This window comes from Phaenicophaeus curvirostris, chromosome 1, assembly GCF_032191515.1.
Source record: "Phaenicophaeus curvirostris isolate KB17595 chromosome 1, BPBGC_Pcur_1.0, whole genome shotgun sequence".
Lineage (NCBI taxonomy): Eukaryota > Metazoa > Chordata > Aves > Cuculiformes > Cuculidae > Phaenicophaeus > Phaenicophaeus curvirostris.
Genome location: NC_091392.1, coordinates 187,262,087 through 187,282,299, shown reverse-complemented (window position 1 = coordinate 187,282,299; position 20,213 = coordinate 187,262,087). Strand labels below are relative to the sequence as shown.

At 44.0% G+C, this 20,213-nt stretch overlaps 1 protein-coding gene across 1 annotated transcript in view; it reads right to left on the bottom strand.

Annotated features, from left to right (window-relative positions):
- The window catches only part of MTIF3 (mitochondrial translational initiation factor 3), a 280,029-nt gene that overhangs the window by 127,623 nt on the left and 132,193 nt on the right, over positions 1–20,213 (bottom strand). The gene's annotated exons all lie outside the window — the stretch shown is intronic.

The following is a 20,213-nucleotide window of genomic DNA, read 5'->3' as shown; positions in this document are numbered from 1 at the left end:
ATGGGATACTTCTACATTTCCACTGAAGAGTTGTGGATAGTTTCTCTATTTCCCTGCAGGAACCATAGCACTTTAACAGAATTCCCAGCCTCTTGGAAAATTTCCAACAATTTAAGTAGGATCACTGAAAAAGTAGTATCCTTGGAGAATGTAGGACTATCTCTGGTTTAAACAAACAGATGGTGTTTTCAGTCTTTATCTTGCTGGACAATGGTAATAGAATCATAGAATGGTTTGGGTTGGAAGGGACCTTAAAGATCATCTAGTTCTAACCTCCCTACCATAGGCAGGGACATCTCCCACTAGATCAGGCTGCCCAAGGCTCCATCCAACCTGGCCTTGAACACCCCAAGGGATGGGGCAGCCACAGCTTCCCTGGGTAACCTGTGCCAGTGCCTCCCCACTCATAGTGAAGAAATTCTTCCTTTTGTCTAGTCTAAATATTCCCCCCTCCAATTTAAAGTCATTCCCCGTCATCCTATCACTACAAGGCTTTGTAAAAAGCCCTTCCCCAGCTTTCTTGTAGGCCCCCTTGAGGTACTAGAAGGCCACTATAAGGTCTTCTCAGAGCCTTCTCTTCTCCAGGCTGAACAGCCTCAACTCTCTCAGCCTGTCCTCATAGCAGAGGTGCTCCAGCCATCTGATCATCGTTGTAGCCCTCCTCTGAATCCATTCTAACAGCTCCATATCCTTCTTATGTTGAGGGTTCCAGAACTGGACACAGCACTCCAGGTGGCGTCTCACAAGAGTGGACTAGAGAAGCAGAATCACCTCCCTCAACCCGCTGGCCGTGCTTCTTTTGATGCAGCCCAGGACACGGTTGGCCTTCTGGTCTGCGAGCGTGCATTGCTGGATTATGTCGAGCTTCTCATCAATCAGCACCCGAAGTCCTTCTCTCAATCACATCATTCCCCCATCCTGTATTGAAACTGAGGGTTGTGCCGAGCCAGGTATAGGACCTTGCACTTCGCCTTGTTGAACTTCATGAGGTTCTCACAGACCCACTTCTCCAACCTGTCCAGGTCTCTCTGGATGACATCCTGTCCTTCTGGTGTGACAACTGCACCACTCGGCTTGATGTCATCTGCAAACTTGCTGAGGGTGCACTCGATTTCCTGACTGCCATGACTTTTCAAATGTCATGGAGAGTAGCTTGGCAACCACATCTGCCAGTTTCGTCTGGATTCTGGGATGCATCTTGTTCATAGACTCATATATGTTCTGGTTCATCGGGTGATCACAAACCTGATCTTCTCTTACAGTGGGAGGGGCTATACTGCCCTGGTCCCCTTCTTGTTGTCCATTGACCCAGGAGGGGTGAGGAGAGCAGTTGTCAGTGAAGACTGGGGTTAAAAAGTTGTTGAGTACCTCAGCCTTCTCTTTGTCTGTTGTTATGAGGTCACCATTTTTACCCATCAGCTGGGATACACTTTCTTTAAACCTCCTTCTCTGCTTGACATACCTATAGAAGCCCTTCTTCTTGGTCTTCCCTTCCTCTGCCAAGTTCAGCTCTAGCTGCGCCTTGGCCTTCCTGACCCTATCCCTACACAGCCAGGCAGCACCCCTATATTCTCCCCAGGTTACCTGTCCCTGCTTGCACTGCCTGTGCAGCTGGCTCTTGCTCTTCAGTCTGACTGGCAGGTCTCGACTCAGCCACACTGGTCTCTTTCCTTCCCTGCCTGATTTCCTACATCTGGGGCCTGAGTGCCCTTGCGCTTTATGGAAAGCATCCTTGAATATTTGCCTGCTCCATTCTTCTCCCTTCTCCCCAAGGACTGTATCCTGGGGGGTCCTACTGAGTAACCCCTTGAAGAGCTGGAAGTCTGTTTTCCTGAAATCTGGGATGCTGACTATACTCCTTGCATATAACATTCCCCTGAATTCTTGTTAGTCTGGCTTGTGGTGATAATATGGTGTCCTGAGAGCTTTCCACACTTAGGCCTTCAGATGTTCCTTTAGGATAAGTGCTGCTGATGATTGTACATTAATTTAAGCCAGGCTTTCAGGTGCAGAAAGTGATTAGAGTATGCTTTCAAAATTAATCTGGATTGTTGATAGAGCGATTCCATACCAGAAGCACTCAACTGGAGGATCTGACATGGCCTAAACCAGACAGCTGGAGAAAGCCTGTCTTCATCAGTGGTAGTAGGTTCAGATCTAACTTCCCAAAAGGAAGTTGTGGAGAGGAGGGAGCTGGCCTCTTCTCCCAAGTGACAGGGAACAAGACAAGAGGAAATGGCCTCAAGCTCCACCAGGGGAGGTTCAGGCTGAACATTAGGAAAAACATTTTCATGGAAAGGGTCACTGGGCACTGGAACAGGCTGCCCAGGGTGGTGGTTGAGTCACCTTCCCTGGAGGTGTTTAAGGGACGGGTGGATGAGGTGCTGAGGGGCATGGTTTAGTGTTTGATAGGAATGGTTGGACTTGATGATCTGATGGGTCTTTTCCAACCTGGTGATTCTATGATTCTGTGATTCTAATTCCACTTTTTTCTGACTTAACAGAACATATGTGAATTCTTAATCTTTCATTGGTTGATTCCATATTTTACTGCTGTCTTTCCTAAGTGTACATAATAGAAACAAAAAACTGCTGCTCATTCTTAAGGCAAATCTCCACCTACTGATGACTTTTAATAAAAAATTGGGTGCCAAAAGCCAGGCTTGTTTTGTGTTTGCAGTTGCTCGTATTGTGCAGCACCACCATCACATTTATAGAGGATCTTAAAGGTAGGATTTGGAACCTAAAACTTAAAAGCTGAACATGCCTTTTCAAAATGTGTTATTAACTTATGTAACTCAGAAAACTTGTTAGTCATAAGAAGTACATCATCCTTAAAATAAAAGAAATAGATAGAAAAGTAAACTGTGATCTTGGTCTCTGCTTTCTTTAGTAGTGCATTGCAGCCCAGTTGCTCACTTGGGAAGAGGATGCACCTTCCATTAATGTTGCTGCAATGATACTCCTGAGGTGTTTCTTGTTTATCTGTAAGCTCCTAATGTTGTCGTTGTTTTATTTCAGTGCACATTATAGGGATAACAGAGTTTATTCGGGTGAGGGTGTTTTCTTGCCATAACCACAAGAACTTGTTAATTAGATTTTATTATTATGTTGGACAGAAATCCTCCAAAATGTTCATTTCCATCAATCTGATACTGATTGTGAATCATAAAACATTGTAAAAGAGAAGAAGAAAACATTGAGGATTTGGCTTTATGAAATACTATTATTAGTTTTGACTGTCAGGGATATAGTAACATGAAGTTCTACATTCATTGTATAGCTTCTTTTTTTGTAAATCCAGTTTGAGTTGTTTACAATGAATCATGAACATCCAAGAAAAGCCCAATAGATTTGATGTATTATACAACTTAGGCAAAAACAGACCCTGTTTTTCAGACTTATCCAAGTTTACTTCACAGAAGTTTCTGGAGGTGCAGTTGTAAGGGGGTTTCTTAGTGATTATGAAATTTCTACAGAAAACTACTTAACAAAAGAGATGTAAATGTTTGTAGATCAATAGAATAATGTAGCAGGAGGGGGTTGCTTTTCCTCTACAAACAGAACTGGGTTTTGTGTTGTGGCTGCAAGTTGCTCAGTGAGAAGCGTGTTTCCTCTCCAGCCCTATCGGTGCTCTCATTAATAGTTATGTGTTTTCAGCTAATTAAACTGGAACAACACAAAAGTAAACTTGCTTGGATAAGTAGCAAGAAAACATATTTGGATTGTGTTTGGAGAAGGAATTTATTCATTTTGTCAGTAGAATCACTGATCCACCAAATCTTTATTCATGTGAGTGATCTTTGCACTTGCAAATAACCCTGTTGTAGCTCACCCTCTATGAATGAAACTCTCATCTGCATTAATATACACTCTTTGTTTTAGTGACTGTCAATAGGAAGTAGTCAAGAGTAAACGTTAAAGTGGGCATAGCTCAAATTAAAAGATAAAAAAGCCTTAAAAAATTTGCAAACTGTATATATTTGCACTTTATTTCTAGATGCAATAGTCTTCAAACAGGAAAAAAAACTCAGATATATTTTTTGCTAAATACTTAGCAACCTCTCAAAGTCTCAAATGAACACCATGGATGTACCTTCGCTACTTATTTTACATCAGTTCAGTATTGCTTAGGCTCTAAATTTACCAATTATGTGTTTAGTAACTCTCGGGCCATTACCCCTCCACCTTATAAAATGCTTCAAGAAGGCTGCGTCTCTAATGAATCTCACAACACTGAATCTCCACCTAAATGCAACAAAAAAACCTTTTCTTTGTGAAGGCAAGAAGAATATGCTATATTTAGACAAAATTGCTGTTCATATGATATTCACTACTACCCAAAATAATGAGCTTTGTGTTACAACTGGAATGTTGAACCAAGTACTTTAGGCTAAGGAATGGTGCAAGTTCTGCGTAGTTCTCCGCTGTCTTATATTGTGATCACATAGGGCTAACTGCACAAACATTTTGTGGGAAGTCGCATAGTGCCCTGGTGAGGGGACATAGTACTCTGTAATGTTGGTTTAGGTCTCTGGAGAACAGTTCAGTTTCCATCTGCCACTTCCTTGTTGGATCTAATGCAGCTTTTCTCATTGCTCTGGGTATGTCTGTATCATAAAGAACAGGTTTTGCATGGTCAAAAGTACTGTAGGCTGTGCTTCTTACCTACCTTCTGCCCTCTTGGCTGCTTTGCAGATGGCTGTCAGCTTCCCAGTCTAGCAATGTTCGATAACGTCTTGTGTCTCCCTGTGGCTTCCAGACCTGGTAGGCACCACTGCCACAAGCCTTGACTGTGGATGTGGTCCGACCACGGCCACTGCAGCTTTGGCAATGAGCAGGCCAGAACTGGGGGTTAGTTTTTTCTCTATAAATGAGGATTTGAGATGTAGGAATACCCAGCATAGGGATGCTTCGAGAAAATCACGTCACAGCCTCATGTCGATAACCTTAGGCATTTGGTATTGCCCGTGAAGGACTGTTATGGTCTGGAGTATGGCTTGACAAACAAACTTGTGTTCTGCTGTTTTGGTGTCATCATGGTCACAGAAAGAATATTAGAAGGATATGACAATACAGTCACAAAGTTAAAATCGAAGCTTTGACAGAAAGTGAAGGCGATGGCATCTTTAATGGTGAGGATGAGAAAAGTCTGTCTTAAAGCACAATAAAAAACTGATGTAACTGAAGGTTTAATTGTACTCCTAAGTCTGAAAGCACAATCCTAGACAACCTGGAGATTCTTGCTAGCAATCAGAAGGGAAATCCTGCTGCTCTCTGCCATTCTCCCAACTGCACCAATCGGAGCACACACATTCACCCCTAGCCAGGCGTGTCCCTTGGCCGCCTGCTCACTGTGGAACCCACGGCATGTCCAGGCCATCTGTGGGAAGGTAATAGGGAAACACTGCAGCAAGTGCTACAGGAGCAATATTACACACAGGTTGATATCAATTGTGTAAATAACAACCAAAGTCTGAGTTTATGAAACACGGGTGGGCATTCTACTTGAGACTCCATGTCTTCTGCATTCTCCAGCTTTTCCTGGAGAGGAGTTGCCTGTGTCCTTTAAAAAGTCCCATGAGGGTTGAAAGTTTGCCCAATGCTTGTCATGCAAAATGTCTCGGAGAAATAAAGATGCCAGCAAGCAGCTAATCCATCAGCAACAGCAATGTATGTGAGCTATTGTTTTGTCTTAATTCTGTATATTATATTTCAATACAGTCTTCTCTTCCTACCATAGTAGCAGACACCCAAGTAATAGCAAAAGCCAAAAGAAAGGTAAGCAAAATTGTTTGTGTCAATCTGGAGGTTTAAACTTGGGTAACTCTGCCCACAGAAGACCTCTAAATTAAAACATCGCTCTTCAGCATAATCCACTGTGTTGCTGAAGCAGGGGAGAGGCGGTGTTGCTGGGATTTCATGGCATTGCTGGTTCAGTTGCTAAACATTCCTCCCAGCAGTGCTGGGGGTTAGTGCCTCTCTGAACCCCTCCCTGCAGAGCCGGCACTTGCAAAGTCCTTGGAGGACAGACTATGTTTTGTGCAGAAAGGAGTTTCACTCTGAGTGTTACCTCTTTCTATCTCTCCTGGTTTCAATTTATTAAGCTGGGGGATGCTTGAGGGAGAGGTGAGTGGAGTTTCCATGGTCTAGCCTTACGCCTTTCTCCACGAGGACCCTGGCAGGATGCTTTGTGGGGCATGGCTACCACAAAGACCCTCCTCATGTCAAACACCAGCGACTGTTTTGGTTAAATAAACTTCTGGAAGAAAGCATAGGCTCCTAGGAAAGCAGATGGTTCCATATCGGTAAATAAATCCTCATTGGGTGTAAGTCAGTGAAGTTGTACTGCAGTCAGCAGAATTGGGCTGGTTTGCATCAGTGGAGCACCTAGCTCTGTCTCCATCAAGTCACTGACATATAGGTTGAAGGGGGAGGGAAGCCAGGAGAGTAGTGTGGGATTACCAGCAACTCCTACCTGGCCTGTTTTTCCCTTGGGGTTCATGGTTTGGGTACTACTTCCCCCTGCCCTCATGACTGCCTGTTCAGTAGCAGGATTTCACATCACCTTTTCTTGCAGACCAAGTCTCTGAGGCTCAAGGCAGGTTCTCTTTGAACTAAAAGGGAAAGGGGCTGCAAATTTATTTTCCCTCCCTATCACCAGGCTTATATTTAGGGTGATTGAAAATTTTATATCTATAGTGTGCTTTGCAGATAAATACAAGGAATCGCGGTCCTCTGTGCTAACACCTGGCATTAGCAGGGTGTTAGGTCAGTGCAGGGTGGAGCAGCTCAAGTTTGGTACCGCACTGGCACGGCTTTTGGTCTGCCCTGAGCTCCTGTACACATCCTGCCTGCAAAAAGCACTACAGACCTCCTCAGCTCCTTGCAGCCTTTGCCTGGTGAAAGGACTGATCAGCCCTGCCACAGGAGAACCCTTTCCCCAGGGTGGCTCTAGATTGGCCTCGTCAACGAGTCCCATGTGAACTAGGGTCCCTGTGGGGATCTTCTTGCAGTGAGGAAGGGACCAGGAAGGCACAGCTTTACCTTTCCATAGCAGGACCTAATGCATCCTGCCCAGCAGGCTCCCTGCTGTCTAAGAAATGAGTTGAACTAGCAGTAAAAGTCCACAGGAATTAATTTTACCTAAACATCATATTTCTTTGCCTACTGAAAATAATTTCCCAGGCACCTCCACCCTCGGGAAGGAGCAGAGAGCCCCCACTGCGCTCTCATTACTTGAGATTCACCTCCAGCCGCTGCTGCCAGCTTTTTTCCCTTTTTCTCCTTTCTAGGGTGAGGTCCTTAATAATTTTGTGTCTCTTTCAGCCTAGGCTCCAGCCTGGGAAAAACAAACCTGCTAGCCTGGCGAAAGCCAAACACACACTGCCCAATTACCAGCTTCCCCACTGTTCCTTTGGGCCGGCTGGTATTCTCCCTGCCTTTGTTCCACTGCCTGCTCCCTGCCTCTGAGCAGCTTCCTTTGACTCCACTCCATGCAGCCAGGCAGAACAAAATCCAGCAGGTAAACTGAGGAATGGCTATTGTCTGGCTGCTCCTTGCCCGTGGACCGCTGTGGTTTTTCTGCCAGCAGAACTTCTGTAAAGAGCTGTTTTGCTTTTTTAGTTAGGGAAAAATGTGTTGTTTCTTTGCAATTAAGATACTTGTGCATGGGGAGGGCAGCACTGATGTGTCACAGTGACGGCAGACGGTGTCATGGTTTGGGTGCTGGGCACAGGTCACATCGTTTCAGCTCTGACCGCGTGGTTGTTGTCTGGCAGCCTGTGTCTTGGCTGGTGCCTTGGGAAGAGCAAGGGAGGATGGATGGGGCTGCTTCCACAGCCACGAGCTCCTGCAGCAAGCTGGGACAGGGGAAAGTGTGTGAGAGCAATGCTGGGGGGACCTGTCCTGGCTGGGGACAGGCTCATGCCCATTGTTACCTGTCAACACAATTTGGGATGTGGGGACTGGCAGGGATGAGCCACTGCCAGCCCTCAGAGTAGGTGCTCACCACGGCAGGGTCTTTGCTCATGCCAGTGCCAAATTCCCCCTTTGCAGCTGCGGGGGCATTCATCTCCTGTTTTAGAGGAGGGCAAACCATTCCCCAAATGTGCTGTACCAGCTGTGATCCCCAGAAAAGCTCCTGGGGATGAGGAGGAGGAGCAGCCAGTCTTATGTCCCTTTCTCAGGCAGCAGCAGCTTGTCTCTCTGTGCTGGCTACCCTGTCCTGCTGTGACCCAAGCGCCCATGGAGCTCCAAGATGACCAGGTTATGAGGGTTCATGGTCACCATGATCAGCTCTCTGCACTTACGTCTGTGCTAATAAATAAAATGGGGCAGGAGTGGTCATCCAGCCTTCAGGCTGCTGGCTCACATCTGTCTGGCTGCAATCCCTGAAGCAGGGATTGAAGCCTGGGCACCTTCTGGGGTGATGCTGGCTGGTGAAGCCAAAACTGTGCCATGGGGGCACCAACCATAGACAGTGCCAAAGACAAAGAATTGGAGCTAGTTGAGTTTCTCCTGCTGACTCATCAGAGTAGCTTAAGGGTTTTAGGTGTGAAGTACACAGCTGGGCACTGATACCTCTTCTCAAGAGCTGGATGCTTTGGGAGATGCAGTAGATGCCTCAAAACAGAGTCACCGGGATGCCCAGCTGCTCTCTGGGATAGAAACTAAAAATTTACTTTAATGGGAGAGAACTGACTGGAAACAAAATATCATCCCCATCTTTCATTAGCAGGACTCCGAACGCACTTGCCCTGCTCAAAGGATTTACAGTTCATGAAGGATTTGTGTGTGGGGAGGGAGCCAGCAAGGGGAGCACTGGGGAGAAGCTTAAAAGTGAATTGTTAGAACATATCTCCATCTCAGTGCTCAGTTTATAAAACAAATTCTTCAGGCAGGTGCTTGAATTCACAGCCTCTTTAGAGGGAATTTATCAGCCCCAGGAATATACTGGTTAAGAAAAAAAAAAAAAAAGAAACAACTATTGCCATCAGCTGCTAGGAAGGAAAAGCTAATCATCTAAACTTTACTGCGGGAGAGGTGCAGCTGTCAAAGCAATAAGGTAAATGAGTCTGAGACTGAAATGTTTTTTGCAGCACAACTCTGCTCCCTGCTAAATAGGGGAGATTGAACTATAGGACCATTCCACTATTCCCTGGTAATGCACCATTTTGGGGCTGACTGGGTGGTCTTAAGTCCATTGCCACAGTGGCTATATCGCTGATACCAATCAAGGCCCCGCAGCTGAGACCCTGAGTGACCTGCTTCAGCAGCTTTTTTCAAACCCCAATTCACTCATTTGTCTGCGATGCTTTTCTGCTACTTTATTTATGGGATTACATAAATGAGCCATTAAAAATGTAAATCTTCAGAACAGTTGAATAATAAAGATTTAAACAATAAGCTCAGGGCGGTACAGTACAGAAACTTCCCCGAACCAGCAGTACTGCGCCATCGTGGCTATGGCAACAATAGGGGGTTAAGGGAAAGAGAGAGCAAGAAGGAAAATAAAACATCCCAGCATTGTTACAGTCACTGGCACCACAGAAAGATTAGGGATTTTTTTTTTTTTAGAGTATTAGAACAATAATGAAGATGTGCCATTATGCGCCACAAAGGAGACCATGCCATCCCTTACATACTGCAGGTGTCAAAACAATTGGGCTGGTCACAGAATTGAGTTTAAGTGAAGTTTGTTCCACCTCACTACAAAGCATTTAACCCTTCCCAGGCCAGAGCCAGCTACAGGCATGCCATGGCTAGTGTAGGCTCTTTTCTCTCCCATGCATCCCAGACATCTGATCTGAGCATCTTTCTTCATCAGCAGGGGCAACAAAGCTGTTTGTCACATACCTTGTCTAGGAGGAGTTGGCTGTAGGTTTTATTTGGCTTTCTTTTATATCCTGTCAAAGTACCTGGTGAGGCAATAACACCGTGAAGAATTGTACTGAGGCTAAGTCCCACTGCAGCCTTCTTTCTGCAAAGGATAAAATTGTGGGAGTACCTTCTAAGCTCTGTTAAGGGCAAAAATTGTGACACGAAATAGTAGTCTACTGCTATTTCGTCTCACAAATTTTGAGCTTAATGGAGCTGATTTTCCCTGCACAGCTGTGTGGTTTAGGTGTCCCATAGTAGTCTTCATATGACAGCTGCCATGAAGAAGGCTAAGATTCCATCAGCGTTTTAGACATTCACACATTGAAGACAAGCTCTGAGCCACATCAGTGCTCCTGCTACAAGTGGATAACATCATGTGGTGCACTATTTTAGTAAGTTTTCCCTATCACTCAGTTCTGGGAACTGCATAGAAGTGTTTTGTAAATAAGTTTATTTGGGAGAGTAAATTCAGGAATTTAAAATCCAGAGTAAATTTGGGAATTTCAGAGGCCACCACCCTCTGAATTTGAATATTTCTAACCTAAAGGCTAACATATACCATTGCCATCCTAATTCCTATGCTGCAAGAAGAGTAAGGCCAGGGCCCACTATCCATTGCTGCCCAGTGAATCATGACTCATTCTCAAAAAAGATCATGATCCCATCAAACCAAACCTGACCATGATGAAAACAGCTCTGTTCGGATGCATGTCTAAGTGCTTGGGCTTGTAAAACTTATAAATTGTGCTACATGGCAAAAAGAGTGTTATATTTTTCTGCAAATAACATAGGTAGGCATGGAGTGACGTGGCATACAAATGAAGTCTTCTATAGCAACATGCTTTCATGCGTTGCTGTATTGGACTGACCTTTAAGACATCTTCTTATTTCAGAACTATGGGACTTGAGAAGGAGTCCCGTCTTACATCTGTGCAAATCCATAGATACCAGAAGATTTTACTGTGAATTCGTGCTGATGAAAATTAGAAATGACGCTGTTTCATAGTCTCTCTTATTCTTGAAGTTTAACATAATTTGTTGATTCTTATTATGTTTACTTTATGAAGACTATTTACAGCAGTGTACCGGTGTCATAATGAGTTTAGTAATATTGCGATGGCCAGCATTCAACTTAGCATCACAGAGGGGTTGAAGTTGGAAGGCATCGCTGCAGGTCATCTGGTTGACCTTCCTGCTCAAGTGGGGCCAGCAATAGCTGGATGCCCAGGACCATGTCCAGACAGCTTCTGAATATCTCCAAGGAGTTATGAGTATCTCCAAGCATCCTAGCATTACGTTGTTATAGTGTGATGATTTTATACAGGTGCAACTTCTGTTGATAACAATAGGACTGATTTCACTATATGTGGACAATGAACACCATAAAAGGACTCCAACCATCTAAAAATTTTGCTTGCTACAAGAGGAGAGGAAGATTCCTGGTAGTGGAAGCAGGCAAATATTTAAAGAACATGGTAATGTCAACTATGACATTTATGCTCTAATTGGTGACTTCCCAGTGGGATTGTATGTTTGGGGCAAGGGAAAGGGGAGGTGAAAAGAGAAAATGGATTTATTGGCCAAGTAGAGAGGTCACAAGAATGAAATATGCAAACAGCTTTGCATTAATGAGGAAAATCTTCCTCTGGGTTGCATATGAGATTTTTGAGAGGACTGGATTTATGTCAGGAGAGAATTTGAGTTTTAGGATGGGTAGATACTGCCTTTGGTCAAGTTGGTTATCTTGGTGATATTTCCAGGTACTTTGGCCTTATTGCGTGTGATTCCCTTAGGTACAAGTGGTTATGGTATTGATTTGTATGTACATGGATACTAAAGAGGCAGGTCATGGACTGTAGCCCCCTCCGGTTCCAGAGCAGAAGGACTGGCCATGCCTGCTCCAAGCCAGCTGCCTGCACATGGAGCAGGAGGATGTGATTCACATCTGAAGCTTATTCTGTGTTGCATTTAGATTCTAAATTCATGTGTCTGATTTAAGTCTCTAGTGAGCCACCGCATGCAACCAGGTGGCACGTACAGAAGGTGAACACACATTGGGCAACCCCTTTGGAAGTCCCTGCATTAGCTTTTCCATCTCTGCACACAAGCTGAGGACAGCTGGCCTTTAGGAAGATCTTTCATGGGTTAATGAGTCATGTGCATGTTCAGACTTCTCCTAGGCTTTACTCCCATTGTGACTGTAGAGATCTGGATATCTGTTCTGGTTTTTAGCGGTACCTGTGACAAAAGAGCAGGGCTACAGGGCAAGCTGGTGAGCTCCCCCTGGCACAAGGTGCTCCCATTCCCAGGCTTGGCTGGGTAAGTAACCACAGACACTGTCAGCTGATGGGCAACATCAGCTCAGTCCAGGCATTTCCGTGGTCAAACAGCTCAAATGAGTCATAGCTGTGGTTGCACTCCAGCCTGGTAAAGGCTGAATCCATGTGGAGTATGGAACCCACCAATCTCACAGTTGTGATTGACTCTGGAATGGAGAAGCAAACCTTAAACTTAAAAAACCTTAAACCAAAAACTTAAAAAAATTAAGTTTCTTAACAACACATCACTTGCAGGAAAAAAACCTCTTTGAACCTCCAGATTTGATTAATGATGGGTTTGAGTATTACATCTTTGCTTCAGTCTCTATATGAAAGCAAATAATTTTACTGCATTTTCAAAGTTGATAAAAAGATAACTACAGTCTTCATAAGTTTTTCCTCATTCTCACTAGTAAGCCAGGAACTGGACCCTGAAGATGGGTCCAAGAGGGCTGGAGCACCTCCCATGTGAGGACAGGCTGAGAGAGTTGCGGTTGTTTAGCCTGGAGAAGATAAGGTTCCAAGAAAACCTTATTGCAACCTTCCAGTTCCTGAAGGGGGCCTACAAGAGAGCTGAGGAGGAGCTTTTTGCAAGGGCATGTAGTAACAGGACAAGGGGATAGCAGGCGGCTTGGAACTAGATGGCCTTTAGAGTCTCTTCCAACTGAAACCACTCTATGATCATGGTATTTAAAAGACGGGTGGATGAGGTGCTGAGGGGCATGGTTTAGTGGTTGATAGGAATGGTTGAACTCGATGATCCTGGAGGTCTTTTCCAACCTAGTGATTCTGTGATTCTGTAATTCTATGACATTAAAGCAAAGGGTTGAGGAAGTTCTGGTTCACACGAAAGGCAGGTTTACAAGGTGGAATGTGCACTAATCCCAGTAGTTCACTTGTTTAAATCAGATTGTAGACTCTCTGGTATCTCAGGTGGTTCTCCTCTTTGTTTCCTTAGTCATCAGTGCTGAAGGAAATTGTCAGGTCCAGGACTGGCTCCACTAGCAGATATTTCAGGGACTAGAAAATCCAAATTTCACCTCTGCCTTTATAGAAGGGAGATGTCCCTTACAGCCTTCCCAATGTGCCAGATTTTAAGTAATTTAGCTGGTATTTTAATGGAGCTGGAAGTCTTCAGAGAATGTGGAGTCCTATGTTGGAGACGTGCATTGAGATAGGTCTAGAAGTCTCTCAAAGCCCTGCTACAGGAGCAGGGAAGTCAGGAAAGGAGTTAGAGGGACACATGGGACTTCTGCCTATGTCCTAAGTTCCTCTGAGACTTCAGGGTAGCCCTGGCATCAGGACAGGCTGTGGGAGGGTAGGGATGGGAGAGGAGGGCTAATGCTCTGCCTTGCTCAGAGCTGTGCTAGCTAACTGCAGACCCGGGAGTGATTTACGCTGGCCTTGCTGCTTTGCATTATCTCAGACAGGAATGCAATTGCTGCCTGGCTAAACAGGGAACGTCCCCTGCTTACCTGACACCAGTGTGAAGGCTCACCAGGGCCAAAGGCTGTATGACTCACAGATGCTGAACTCCTCCATGTCCTCTGGGTAGAAAGCTTGCTGCTAGGGTCCGTGAGGTCCACACTTTTTTACTTGCTTCAGGTTAAAAATGCAAAGCAAAAAAACAACCTCTTTTGGGGGGATGTGAAGGAATGAGGGATGAAGGGTGTCTCTCAGCCTTGCCACAATTGCTCAGATGGGTCAGTCCTTTCACTGCAGCCCTGAGGTTAGCAGAAAGTATGACCCTCAAGTAGCAGAATATTGAACTCCTTGAAATCTGAAGATCGAAGGAAACTCCCCATAAGCTGTTATTTTCCTTCTGCTGCCTGTAAATCTGTAAATCAGTACATCAGTAAATCTGTCTCCAGTCTTCTGCAAGGACCCTTTGCAGAAGATGGCCAGGAGCCAAGGTCAGCAGAGCCATTGCTGCTTGGTTAAGCCAATGGCAGATGAAAGCTGGGGTGCTTTGGAGTAGCAGCAGCCAAGGAGAACGGATGGCCTGGGGGTGTGCACAGAAAGCACTGCTTGCAGGGAGAAGTGGTGCCTGGCACAGCCTGGAAAAACAGGAAGTTCTTGGAGCAGTGAGTACTACCTCTGACTTGGAAAGGAGGTAGAAACCTTCTCAACCTGAAGGCTGTGGCTCTTGTTTCAAGTCTAAAGATAAGCTCCTATGCCTGAAAGTTCATTTCTCCATCTCTATCTACTGGCCTGAGAAAAATCTTCCACTATACTGACCTAAGAAGCTTTCTTTGCTTCTTTCTCCTTTCTTTTTTAACCTGTTTCCCCCTAAACGGAAGAAATAATTTGACACCAAATAAAGCTGGATTCTCCCCTGTCATAAACAGTGACTATAATGGCAGAAACAATGTTGACTATCACCACAGGCTTGGAAAAAAAGAATCAAACAACCAAAAATAACTAGTGTGAATTCAAAGCAAAAATGAATGGAGTCTGCTTCATTCATAAATGTCATACGAGACTTCAGCTAAAAAGGCAAGCCTGTCATCCCAACGCCAGCAGCTGTCGTTATGTTGAACAAAATGGATACAAATGGGTATTATTTTAAAGTGAAATGCTTAATCCCAAGCCTAACAAGCCTACTGTCCTCTCTGTAACCCTGTGTCATACAAGCCATGATCTCCAGTAGAGGGCTTGATTGCACAGGAAATAAAATTCCCTGGCTGTGGCCGACCAAACCAACAAACACCCTGGCAATGTTTGAGTTACTATGGCAATCACAAAATAGGAAGGCCTTTTCTTCTTTTCCCCATCTCTGCATGCAGCCGCAGGCTGCTCCTGAATAGCTCACATCTGCAAAAAGTTTTAACACGGTACTCAGATAAAGAAAAGGATCCCAAAAATGGGCATTGACCCGTCTCAAAAAATGTTGCAAATTTTATATACAAGAATTGGGGAGCTGTGCCACTTTGCGCAGGTTATGTCATAATGTGAACAAAAAGGGATAAAAGCTGATGAAGGCTTTTGCTGTCAAATATGGAGAGAGGGGAAAAAGCAGAAGTAAATGACAGCTTTAATGCAGATGTAAGAAGAAAAGTCAAAGATGGGTGACAGAAAGTTGCTGGTCAATGAATACGGGAAAATTTTCTAACACAAAAACCAGACAAAAGAGTAAAATACAATTAAAATCTTGCTATAGAGAATACTGAGAAAAGTCCCAAAAGCACAGTGAGTAAAATCTTGGAGCTATCAAACCATGTGAAATGGACATGTGGTTCTTTAGAGCGGCCCATTTCAGGCATTAATAGCTCCCATTATAAAGGAGGAACCTGATCTCTGGCCTGGAAAGCTTTCAAGAAGCGGACTTTTTACAACAAAATTGAAAAGCAAAACAAAATGGAACTTTTCTGCTTTGCACAAATAAACTGGGACTTGGGTCTTTCTACACAAATTTGGTCCTGCATAATGAACTGTTACACAGTTTACCAGTTTTCCTTGGACAAATGCTTTCTGGTAATGGAGAATAATTATGTATTTAGATGGAGATTTACTTTCTGGCAGATATTGTAATCATGCGCTTTCTGACAGTACATTTTCCACCATTAAAATATATTTATTGTTGATAATAGAAACTTGCCTTTGCCAACAAGCTGATTTCAACCAGCTAATTTAGATGCCTGTGTGGAGTACATGAATGTATGTTAAGCAGCTGATGGACTCACCGGGCTATTTAATCCCATTCAGAGGAAAGACATGAATCCAGAATTTAACACATAGATGTGCTGCTCTATGCTAGTTTTGCCTCAGGTGTCTGAATCCATGATGTGAGAGGTACCTGCATGTAAGGTAGCTCCATCTCAGAATAAGATTCAGTAAGAGTAAATTTACTCTTAATTTGTTCTTAATCTTAGCTTCAATTGACATGTTATAGCTTCTGAAAGTATCATTGCACTTTAAAAGCTCTTACTGACAAGTCACATTAATCACTAGTGTCTGAGAAAGGCTTAATGTGGGGAAATGAATGAAAATGGCATAAACAGTTCACAAAAAAAAGTCCAAAGGGCCAAAAGAAGCCCCAAATCCAGTAAAAGTGGAGCTGCATTATACATTCATTGACTCTTGTTCTTTTGGGGGTGTTTTGGTATGAAAAGAAAGAGACAATAGAAGACAATAACGGTACCTTATCAAAGTTCATTCAAGCAGCTATTTCAAATACTTTTAACGGCTTGTCACTGGGTCTTGCAAGTCTCTGAGAGTCTAAACATTCTGTCACATTTGTGTACTAACCACTTAAAGTGCTGCTAAAGCCTTTTGACCTGGACTGACTCTCCTTTATCTAGGTCAAAATGCAAGGCAAAGCCTTTGTGTTCCACGGCCTTCATTAAATTCATTGATTTGACCTGTATTTTAAAGACCAAAAGTCAAATGGAATGGGAAGTTAAAGTTCCCATACAAAATCTTCCACCGAGCACTTCACTGCCTCCTTGAACTATGTAACATTCAGAAAAGGCCATCTCACGGCCATTTGAAGTGTGGGCTATAGCTGGAGTGGCAGTTTTGTCCAGTTTTTTCAAGAGCATTGAAGGGATTCATCAGTGCTTTCCCTCTCTTAAATGAGGACAAAAAAGTTGAAGCTTGCAGACAGTTCCACTCACCATTTTTTTCTTGCTCTGAGTCATCTGTTCAACTGGACCTAGCAATGTTCAGTGGCAGATAAATATTATTTAAATCCCAACCTGTGGACAGGCAGGGGTGAGGTTTGTTGCCTTGCCTTATACTCCTGATGTGCTGATGGTCAACTCTGCTATCAAGGAAAAAGTAGCAATCAGATTTCTGTGCCAAGAAATAAACCCTCTTCTGCCTTTGGAGACCAAATTTCAGGACTATGGTTACTCTATCTGGGAACAGAGCAGAAAACCCAAGGCCTTTAGACAATAAACTTAGAGTTTCATTCTTAATTTAGACATTGCAAAGCTTTCTAGCAAACAGTACAGTCTTGGAACAAGAGGTGTTTCTGCATGTGGCTGACCCAGATAATGTTGTGGGTCAGAGGAAGATACCTCTTACTAAAAGCAAAGCTTTTGCCCTGAGGGTGACTGAAGGTCAGAGGCTGCTTCCAAACCAGCAGGGGCATTTCAGGTTGACCCAGGAGGCAGGTCCTGCTCTGTGGGACTGTGGACAAGAGGAGATGTCAAGGCCACTGGTTGGCCTCAAGGATGCACCTGCGCAAGGCTGGAGCTGACTGGTCACCTTGTCTTGCACACACCTATGGCTGAGGTTCATGGCTTATTTACACCAGGAAGAGTGGAATGAAAGAGAAATAAATTTAAAAGATGAAAGAAAAATAAATTTAAAAGTTGAAAGTATATTTTAGCCAAATTACCAGTCACACAGATATTCAAAACACAACAACATGCCTTGAGAAGATCTGCAAGCTTATAATTTCAGTTAAAAGAATCATGCATGATCCACGGTTTTGGTATAGCTTTCCAGAAACTGTTATTTTCATGACTGTCATTAGGAGTGCGATTCAGCTGCTCAGAGATCTTAGGTTATGTGAGTGAAGGCTCATCTCTGTGAATGCAAAGGAGCAAAGAAGAACAATGATGGCAGGATGGAAACCCCCACAACCCGGTTGGAGAAAACCAAGATAAACTAAATAAGAAAACCTGCCCTTCCCAGGACTGTCACAGACAAGGCATCAGACCCATGGTCTGGGGTCCCTGCTCACCTTGCAGACTGGATGGTTGGCGCCTATAAATTTGTTGCAGGACAAAGGTAATGTCTAATGGTGAGGACAGAGGGATTTAGGTGCTTTGGGGAAACAAGTGTGGGAAAAAAGAGGGAAGGAGAATAAAAGGGGCTATTTGTGTGTAATAAAGCTTCTGGTCAGTCTCTGTGCTTGATCACTGAAGTCTGTCTCATCTTCTCACGAAACTCCGTTTTCCTTCCTGGACATGGGGGTTCTGTGTCCCTGAGTGTGCCTGGAGGTCTGAACACCAGCAACTGGAGCGGAGCTGTGAGCCTCATATGTCCTTGTGCCAGCAGTGTGGAGGCCTCTCAGATAGTTCCAGACACCTGAGATAGGCACCTGTAGAAAGCCCTTTGTGTATCTTGAGTGCTGTGCCAAACGCTGGTTTGGCATCTCCTCCTTTCAGCCATTCACTGTAATTTCCTCACATATCCAGCTTGAACATCACCCTGCACACAGATTGACTTATGGGCAGAATGGGCATGAGATGAATGCTTATGGACATGGTTTAGTCGTGAATAGGGATACAATTTAGTGGTAAAATTGGCAGGTTTGGGTTTATGGTTATGATCTTAAACAATTCTATGATTCTGTGAATGCATTTCAGAAACGTAGATGATCCTCGCTGCTGAAGAAATAAGCAGGAGCCTTAGAAATCAACAGGTTCTTAGTCTGTATTTCCTTTGGGTCTGGAGAGGCTTATTTTCTTTTCCAGAGATCTGGCCACTCCTTAATCACATCTTGCCTGCTTGAGTATTAGGAGTTGTTTACAGGCATGAGCAACTATGAAATTAAGAGATGTTAAGGCAGTGCACAGTCTGGAGACATGGGAGTGGGAAGATGGCAGAAGGAATGAATGGAGGGGAGAGGGGCGAGTCAATGTTGTGTTTGGATTCCTGCTCAGTGCAAGTTTGACCACCTCATCCTATCTCCTCTTCCTCACTGAATACAGCTATCTGCTCTTAGTCCCCTTGGAGAACAAATGCTTCCAGGATCTTTGAAGTGGCTAAAATGCTTTCTCAGGTGCTCCTAGCAGACTGTATATATCTCCAAGCTGATATGGAACCAGGGCAAATTGAGTGGTTCAATCCATAGACAAATGAAATCAGTAAACAACTTACACAGGGTTCACTGATGAGTTTAAATGTCCGAAAGAAACTCCAGAAATAGGTGAAATCCTCTTCATCTAGCAGTAGGTCTCTAAAAGAGTAGGTTCTACTTCTATTTCTAGGTTCACATAATTATGATTTTACAGATCTCACCACTCCGAAGATGTAGAGGAAAGGAAGCAGCAGAAACAACATATGGAAAATCTTTGGTGTTTGCTCAAGACAGAATGTCACCTTACAGAAATGCTGACTGGAAAAATGGAAGAATAAAGTTTTCTTTAGCTTTTGGATGAGTTCTGTAGTTCCCAGAAAGGCCAGTCTGACATCTCCCAAGGGTGTAGTGTTCACTCAAAAGAAGCAATTGCAAACTAAAGGAAAAAAAACAAGCCAGACCTAAAACAGCCCTTTGAGCCATTATTTCCTATGATTCTGATTTTGTACAAAATCAGGATTCTAAAATCTAGAACAGGACTCCTAACCAGGTCTAGTTGATCTGGCATTTTCCCATTTGCAAAATTACCTGTAAACTGATTTTTTTTCTTACTTATTATTCACCTGTAGCAATTTGCTCGGCAGTCGGGCAGTCTCTGGATTGTCTGTAGACTCCTTGTCTATTGCTTTGTGCATTCCTAAGGCTTTTTTTTTAAATTCTTTGTTACTGGGCCATAACTGGTAACTTAGAGACACTTTTTTTTCTGATGACCAGTTGAGCAATTCCTGGAGCTTTGAAGACTTATCAGATGATCCTTTCCTACGGTGACTCTTCATGGTGGAGCACACTTGCCAGAGGCTCTGTGTGTCCATGAACATCCTGGAAAACCATATTCCTCTCACATCTCTGGAAAGGAATGAGATGAAGAAGTTGAATGCCACCAAAGTAGACTGAGTATTTTGTATTTGGGAAAACATGTGCAAAAATCTGTTTGGAGTTGGCTGTAAACAGAGTTGCTCTAAAACTGTGTCTCTATTAAAAGGGTATTGTTCCCAGCCACTAAAGCAGAATAAAAGTATCTCCAGGGCCACATTCAGAGACGTGAAAACCATCCAGTCCACGACATGCTCCTCATTCCTGCCAGCCCATGGTGGTCCCTTTGCAGCGAGAGCTTTCTTTGGGCTCTGGCGAGATCAAAAAGCTGTTGGGGGAGAAATTGCAGAAGGTGAGCTTGAAGAACAATCTGCTGGGTCACAGCA